The 7600-nt window shown below is 46.4% G+C and overlaps 1 protein-coding gene across 5 annotated transcripts in view; it reads left to right on the top strand.

Annotated features, from left to right (window-relative positions):
* The first annotated feature begins 6867 nt into the window (after positions 1 to 6867).
* FARP1 (FERM, ARH/RhoGEF and pleckstrin domain protein 1) overlaps positions 6868 to 7600 on the top strand; it is a 353515-nt gene continuing 352782 nt past the window's right edge. For 2 of the 5 annotated variants that reach the window (XM_066380657.1, XM_066380653.1), the window contains exon 1: positions 6868 to 7473. The gene's annotated coding sequence lies outside the window, so the exon portion shown is untranslated. Of the gene's footprint in view, positions 7474 to 7495; positions 7586 to 7600 lie in introns of those variants that run through there. The other 3 variants (XM_066380659.1, XM_066380658.1, XM_066380655.1) reach the window with 3 other exon arrangements.

Below are 7600 nucleotides of genomic sequence, written 5' to 3'. Positions count from 1 at the left end.
CATTTTATTTTTCTTCTTTTATTGAAGTTGAATATTTCATTTCTTTTGAGGGAATGTGTACATATGATGATATCTGTAAATCTGACATGTATATTCACTAAGTTTTAACGTAGTCATCAGTATAACCCAAACCTCTGTCAATATAAGTACAGGATAGTCACTCCAGAACATTCTCTCATGTACCTTCCCAGCTGAACCCCCTTCTCTGCCCTTTGAAACAAACCTCCATTCTGTTTTCCTCCATGTATCTGGCTTGCCTGTCATAAAACATCATAAAAATAGAAAAGTACAATATGAACTTTGTGTGCGAAGTTTCTTTCACTCAGCAGAATGCTTCTGAGATTTGCCCATGTTGTTACATGTATCAATAGTACACTTCTTTTTACTGTTGAGTAGTAAGTTCATTGTGTATGGATATATCAACCTTACTTTTTCATTCTGTTGATGGGCATCTGGAGTTTTATGAATAAGACTGCTATGAACATTTTTCTACAAGTGTTTTTGTGGATATGTGTTTTTGTTTTTCTTGGGTAAACATATAAGAGTGGAATGTCTTGGTCTTACAGTGAGTATATGTTTAACTTTATAAGAACCTGCCAGATTTTTCCCAAAGTGGTAATACCATTTTGCATCTTCATTAGTATGAGTTTCAATTGCTCTACATCCTCATCAAACTTTAGTAGTCTTTTAATTTGAGCAGGTCTAGTAGGTGGGTAATGTGTCTCAGTGTGGCTTTAATTTGTGTTTCCCAGAGAGATAATAAGCCCTTTAATCACTGGCTATTCACATCTCTTCTTCTGTGAAGTGTCTTCAAATCTTTTGCCCATTTAAAAAATTTTTACTATCTTGATGTTTGGGGCAATCTGGAAAAGTAACTGATAATATACAAATCTGCTCTATTTTTAAGCATTTCTAGGAAAGGAAATTTTTATCTTTCTTTGGTATTGCATAACTTCTAACTGTAAATACTTAATTGACTCCAGATTACTGTAATTTAAGTCTATTTCTCTTGGTTATTCCTCATTCAGTTAAAACAAATATTTAGAGATAACTTGTGATTGCATACTTATTTAGGTTACATTTCAATGTATAGTAGGGATTTTAATTTGTTGAAGGATAGACATTACTTCGTGAATAATATGCTTTTATTTTCTCCTTTCTACTGGTATTCTCAATCTGTATAAGAAGTATAAAAAGGAATAATTTAATCAAATGCTAGTTTATTGCTGTTTTGTCCACTTTCAATCTGTTTACTAATGACACAAAGAACAAGGCTCTTCTTCTGGGAAGAGCAACATCCTACAGCTTAGAAAAAAAAGTGTGGTTGTATTTAGGTTCACTTTCTTTTTTATTTAAATTTTTTTTATTTATTCATTTCAGAGAGGAGAGAGAGAGAGAGAGAGGAGAGAGAGGAGAGAGAGAGAGAGAGAGAGAGAGAGAGAGAGAGAGAGAGAGGGAGAGGGAGAAAGAAAGGGGGGAGGAACAGGAAGCATCAACTCCCATATGTGCCTTGACCAGACAAATGCAGGGTATGGAACTGGCGGCCTCAGCATTCCAGGTCAACGCTTTATCCACTGCGCCACTACAGGTCAGGCCTCTTTTTTATTTTTAAATTTTATTTACAAAATTAAATTTATCAGGGTGACATTGATCAAGAAGAGTACGTAGGTCTCAGGTAAACATTTTTATAGCATTTAAATTGCTGATTATGTTGTATACCCATCACCCAAAGTCAGATCGTTTTTCCATCACCTTATATTTGTCCCTCTTGACACTTTTCCCCCTCCCCTTCCCCCATGTTCTCTTCCTCCTGGTGACCACTTTACTTTCATCTATGTCCATGAGTCTCAGTTTTATATAGGATTCACTTTCTTTTCGTGGATAAAGAGCTGTATTTAGGCAGTCTTGACTCTATGCAGGAGGAGAAAAAAGCTCCTAAAGTCCAGCTCATCGAAACAAAGTTTCCTACAGATTGGTGGGTATGGGGGATGTTAGGAGGACTGACTGATTGCCCTTAGCTTTGCTGAGGGAGAGTCAAGCTTGGAGATGCAGGCATCCACGCTGACCAGCTGTCCCTCGTTCTATCGAGGGACGGGCAAGTACATAGGTGATTTCTTCAGCTTATCCTTTGACAATTCTTCAGCATTCAGTAGATTTATAGATTTTCAGTACCAATTGTTGGGGGAGGGGGGAAGGACTTTTTTTTTTTGCCTTATAATGTGTGTAGGTTAATTTTAAAAAGGGGATAATTATGAGAAACATGAAACACCCATTATAGATTCTAAGCATTAGAGTGACTTTGCATGCGCCATCATATATAAAATGAATAACCCAGATTAGATCTGCTATCTTGATTATGGAGACAGACACACAAGCGCGTGCACGAGCACACACACACACACACACACACACACTCCCACCCCTTTCCTATTTTGACTCTCAATGTATTTTTGAACAATGAAAATGCTTCAAGTAACCATCAACAATGATATATTCTCCCCTTATGTACGATTTCATTCTCTAGGAACTAAAAGGCAAAATCACAGGCTAGATTCAAATTGACTGCAGTCTATGAGTCTATGATCTTCCTCTGGTTTCCTCTTAAATTTCTCCTTTTAAAAGAAAAGTGGAAAAAAATGATCAAAATTTCTTACTTTTATCCCATTCTATTTTCTATCCTAAAAGGGGTATGTTTTTAATACTTTCCTTCAGTTGTTCTAGATTTATGAGTCTAAGGCCACCGCGTAGCCCAGTGGCTAAAAGCACAGCCTCTAAAGCCTCACTACCTGAGTTTGAAGCCCATCTCCACCGTTTCCTGGCTCTGCCTTTGGGCAAGTTACTTAGCCTCTCTGGCCTTAGTTTCCTAGTTTCCTCACCTGTAAAATGGGGTAAAGAGAAGATGTTGATAATTAGAAATATTGACAGTTTGAAAGTTAGGCATAAATAATACACAATAAGGAAATACCTCAATTATTCAGGGTTTGATTGTCCAGGTTGCAAATTTTCTAGGCCAGGTACCCCTGGCTTCTCGGGAAGAGGAATTTTAAAAGTGCTTTCAATTAGGCCCTGGCGGGTTGGCTCAGCGGTAGAGCGTCGGCCTGGCGTGCGGGGGACCAGGGTTCAATTCCTGGCCAGGGCACATAGGAGAGGCGCCCATTTGCTTCTCCACCCCCACCCCCTCCTTCCTCTCTGTCTCTCTCTTCCCTCCCGTGGCCAAGGCTCCCTTGGAGCGAAGATGGCCTGGGCGCTGGGGATGGCTCCTTGGCCTCTGCCCCAGGCGCTAGAGTGGCTCTGGTCGAGGCAGAGCATCGCCCCCTGGTGGGCGGAGCGTCGCCCCCTGGTGGGCATGCCGGGTGGATCCTGGTCGGGCACATGCGGGAGTCTGTCTGACTGTCTCTCCCCGTTTCCAGCTTCAGAAAAATACAAAAAAAAAAAAAAAAAAAAAAAAAAAAGTGCTTTCAATTAGATTAAGTACAAAGCACAGAGTGTTTGTGAAAGCTGGAAGAAAGCTGGGGCTTCTCCAGCCTCTCGCAGAGGGAGACCCCAAGCCTCTGCTTTTTTCTATTCTCCTATATTTAACTCTTTCCTCAAAGGCCCCTACCTTCAGCCTGCAAACCCTCTCAGATCACTTCCGTTAAGTCACCTTCCTTCAAAAATGTTGGTGATAATTAATATAATAAAACATCAGATGTTATATACAGTAGGTTCTTGAATAATTTCATTTTGGTCAACACTGTTTTGTTGTAGCATTGAGCTGCTGAAGGAACTTAACTCTTATTTTATTTATATCCATCAGCCTCTGGTTGGTTTTGTTATACGTGGTTTCACTTAACGTCACAGAACCTATTGATGACATTAAATGAAGACTTACTATGTTACGATCATATTATGCTAAGAGCAAAAGAGCACAAACTTGATTCCAGAATAGAAAGAAGACAAAAGAAATTATCATGGTTCTTTTTGTCTTCCAAAGACAGTGACTGGGTAAATGTCACTTTTCTAATTTTCTGTGAGTTCTAAAATTTTTTCTAGTTGTGAGGTATGGTATGGCACCTTGCTTGCAACTTAGTGTCATCCCTGGGCTAGCAAAAAACACAGCACTTGATAGGTTGTTAGAAACAGAGTCTCAAACTTAATAAACCAGAATCTGCCTCTTAACAAGATTTCAGGTGACTCATGTATTTTTTAAAGTTTAAGTAGTCTTTAAATTTTTTTTTTTACTATTTATTGATTTAAAAGAGAGAGAAATATTGATTTGTTGTCCCACTTATTTATACATTCATTGCTTGATTCTTGTGTGTGCCCTGACAGAGAATTGAACCTACAACCTTGGCTTAATGGGACGATGCTCGAAGCAACTGAGCTACCCAGCCAGAGCTATATAATATGTACCCGTCTACAATTGTTCTCTAGCCTGGCTTTACATTGAAGTCACCTGCAGAACTTTAATTTTTTTTAAATGTTCGTTTTATTGACTGTGGAGAGAAAGGAAGGGAGAGAGGGAAAGAGGATTGATCTGCTCCGGAACGTGCCCTGATCACGGATCAAGCTGGCAACCTCTGCGTTTCCGGATGATGCTCTATCTGGCCAGGGCTCCCCTGTAGAACTTTAAAAATACTGACACTTAGGTCCTTGCCCCAGAAATCCTGATATATTTGACTGGGCAAAGACTGGGTTTTGAGGTTTTTTAAAATTTTTAGGCAATTCTATGAAATTTGAGACTCACTACCCTAATAAAATGGTTCTCATAGTGTCGGCACAGCACTATAAAGGAACCTGTTAGAAATGCAAATTCTCAGGCCCCAGTTCAGATCTGAGAAGATCATTGAAATCAGCTCTCTGGGTGGTTCTAATGCACACAAGGTTGGAGAACCTGAGAAGGTCGGTCTGAAGTGGGGCGCAAGAATTTGCACTTCTTAGTTTCCAGGTGTTGCTGCTGCAGGTCTGAGGGCCATACTTACAGAGTCACTAGTCTAAAACCTCTGATCCACAGTTAGTCTGGAGCCACACAGCTGGTTAGATCAGACCAAACCCTGGAACCCCCTGTTTGTCTTCAACCACAAACTACATACCTGCGGTTTCTTTCTGGGGCTGAGGCCTATATGGCCCTCTTTATTTGCACCTTCACCAAATATGCAGGCATTAACAAAAATATACAGTTCAGAACTGTTAGAATTGCAATTAAGCAAGATCTGTGGAGACCAATTACCTAGGCAAGGCAACTTGAATCACTTCTGCAGAAAAGCATGCTGGCACTGAGAGCCAACAGCGAGTGCAGGGGAAGGAAAGTGGGTCCTGTTTTTGTCCCTAACGCGGGCCCTAGACTGGGTCTTGCCCCATTGGCTGGGGTGTTGAGTATAATCTTACTCTTTCCTGATTGGCTAGTTTAAATGGCCCTACGAAGGGGGAAGGGGGAGGTGGGGATAGTGTTAACTTCATAAACTGGATGAGGGGAGTTGGCAAATTGTCGGAGAAACCCCATGAAGGGGTTGGGGACTCCTTGTGGGATGAAGGGGATTGGGGAATGGTGGACGCAAAGAACAGGAGGTAAACAAGTTGTTTTTCCTATATATAGTACCTCCTGTTCAAAATATGTCTCTTTGCTCCTCTCCCGAAACCACTCACACTAGCTATGCACAAATAGCTCTACTTTATTTATTTATTTTTAGAGAGGATGGAAGGGAAGGGGAGGGAGAGACAGACCGAAACATTGATAGGTGCTTCCACTTACAGTATTTATGCATTCACTGGTGGATTCTTGTGTGTGCCCTGACTGGGGATTGAACCCTCAATCTTGGTTTATTGGGAAGATGCTGCTACCGTCCAGGCCCAGATACCTCCTACTTCTTGCGTCAGCCACTCTTTCTCAAGGGGGCCCTACCCTGTTTCTATTCATCTGGGGGTTCACTTGTGACCTCTCCCATGAAACCTGCCCTCCTGGCCTGAAGCCCTGAACCTGGCTACCTCGCAAAACGACCCGAGTCCCGGAGCCAAGGCCTTCAGAGGCACATGCCCACTAACCTTGGGATCTAGCAGAAGTTGCTTTCCTTTCTAACCTGCTGGAGCCAGACCTTTTCCCTCCAAGAGTAAGAGGGTCTATAGCGACAGGAAGAGCAACCTAGACCAGGGGCGCAAAAAGGGGGGTTGGTAAGGCGGCAGCTCCCTACTGGAGGGTGGTACAGTGACTGTCCTTCTTTAGGTCTTGCCTACTCGGTCCCGAATTTTGCTTCCTCCTTTATCGACTTCCAGAAACCCCGGAAGCGAACAAGAATCTGCAAACCAGTTTCATCTAAAAATTCCACGCCTTTCTCCGGGAGGGGGGGGGGGGGGAGAGAGAGAGAGAGAGAGAGTGTGTGTGTGTGTGTGTGTGTGTGTGTGTGTCGAGGTATTGTCCTGGGATTCACCCTGGTGGAGGATACTGAGGAAGGAGAAGGGACAGATAGCAACTGCCCCTCTGTCGTTAAGTCCCTCTCAGCCCAGGGTGGTGCCGGAAGCCCCTCTAGTCGCCCGAGGACGGGGGGTGCTCGTAGGTCCCTTCAAAGAGCCCCTCCCCACGCAACACAGTAAAGTCTTAGGTGGGCACACAGGTGGTGCACCCCCTTGCATGACCTCAACAAGCGACCTGCAGAGCCCGCGCCACCGATCGCCCTCTAGCTGCTCCTGGTTTCCGCCGTGCGCACGTCTCCAGCTCTCCTTATATCATTTCCAACCACAGCAGCAGGACTGGCGTGTCCCTGGTGGCGCAGCGCACTCCCTGGAGCTTCCAGCACTTGGTTTTTTGGCGCAGCGCGGCGATACCGGCTGTAGTTGTAGGAGCAAGTAAGACACAAATTTGAGGTGTGCTCGTCGGGGTCGGGGAGGGGCGCTCCAGGCAGGCGGTCCCTAAACGCACCTGCCCCCAAGGCGGAGCGGGGCGGGGCGAGCAGGCGCGCAGGTTGCGGGCCCCGACGCTGGAGGGGGCTGTGGCTCTCCCGCTGTCCCCGCGGCTCAGGCTGCGCGGCGCCGCTGCTCCCCCCGCCGAGGGGCCGACCCAGGTCCGGGGAGGGGCACGACTGCCTTCACTTCCCGCTCGCCTCGGAGGCGGCGGGTCCCGCGCGGGCGCAGGGCTGCGGGCGCTCGGCGGGAGCGCGGGGCGGGGACGCGGCCACCGCCCGCTTTGCACCGCTCCTCCCCGCGCGAGTGGCGCTCGGCCCGGCATCGAGGCGGCTATGGCGACCCTGAGCACGCTCCCCACCCACCCTGCCTGCTCCGCCCTCCCCTCCGCCCCACGCCACCTTTGATGGCTCGGACCTCAGCCGGCCACCACCAGCCCAGCTCGCGCGCTCGCGCTGCCGCCGCCGCCCGCGGGTATTAATAGCCGAGTGCCCCTGCCGCACGCACAACCCGAAGCCGCCGCGCCCTCTGCAGCCGGAGGCCCGGAGCTGCTGAGCCCAGAGGCCGGGAGTAGGAGCCGGAGCCGCCGGCGCCGTGGAGGTAGGAGGCGCGTGGGGAACAATGACCGCGGTGGAGCGGGCGGGCGGCAACTTGTGCGAGTACGGGCGCCTGGAGCTGACCCACCCGTGGCGCGGGTAGAGGTGGGAGCGTGGTTCGTGGGGTTCTT

Source organism: Saccopteryx leptura, chromosome 4 (assembly GCF_036850995.1).
Source record: "Saccopteryx leptura isolate mSacLep1 chromosome 4, mSacLep1_pri_phased_curated, whole genome shotgun sequence".
NCBI classification, from domain to species: domain Eukaryota; kingdom Metazoa; phylum Chordata; class Mammalia; order Chiroptera; family Emballonuridae; genus Saccopteryx; species Saccopteryx leptura.
This window is presented reverse-complemented; position numbering and strand designations above follow the sequence as displayed.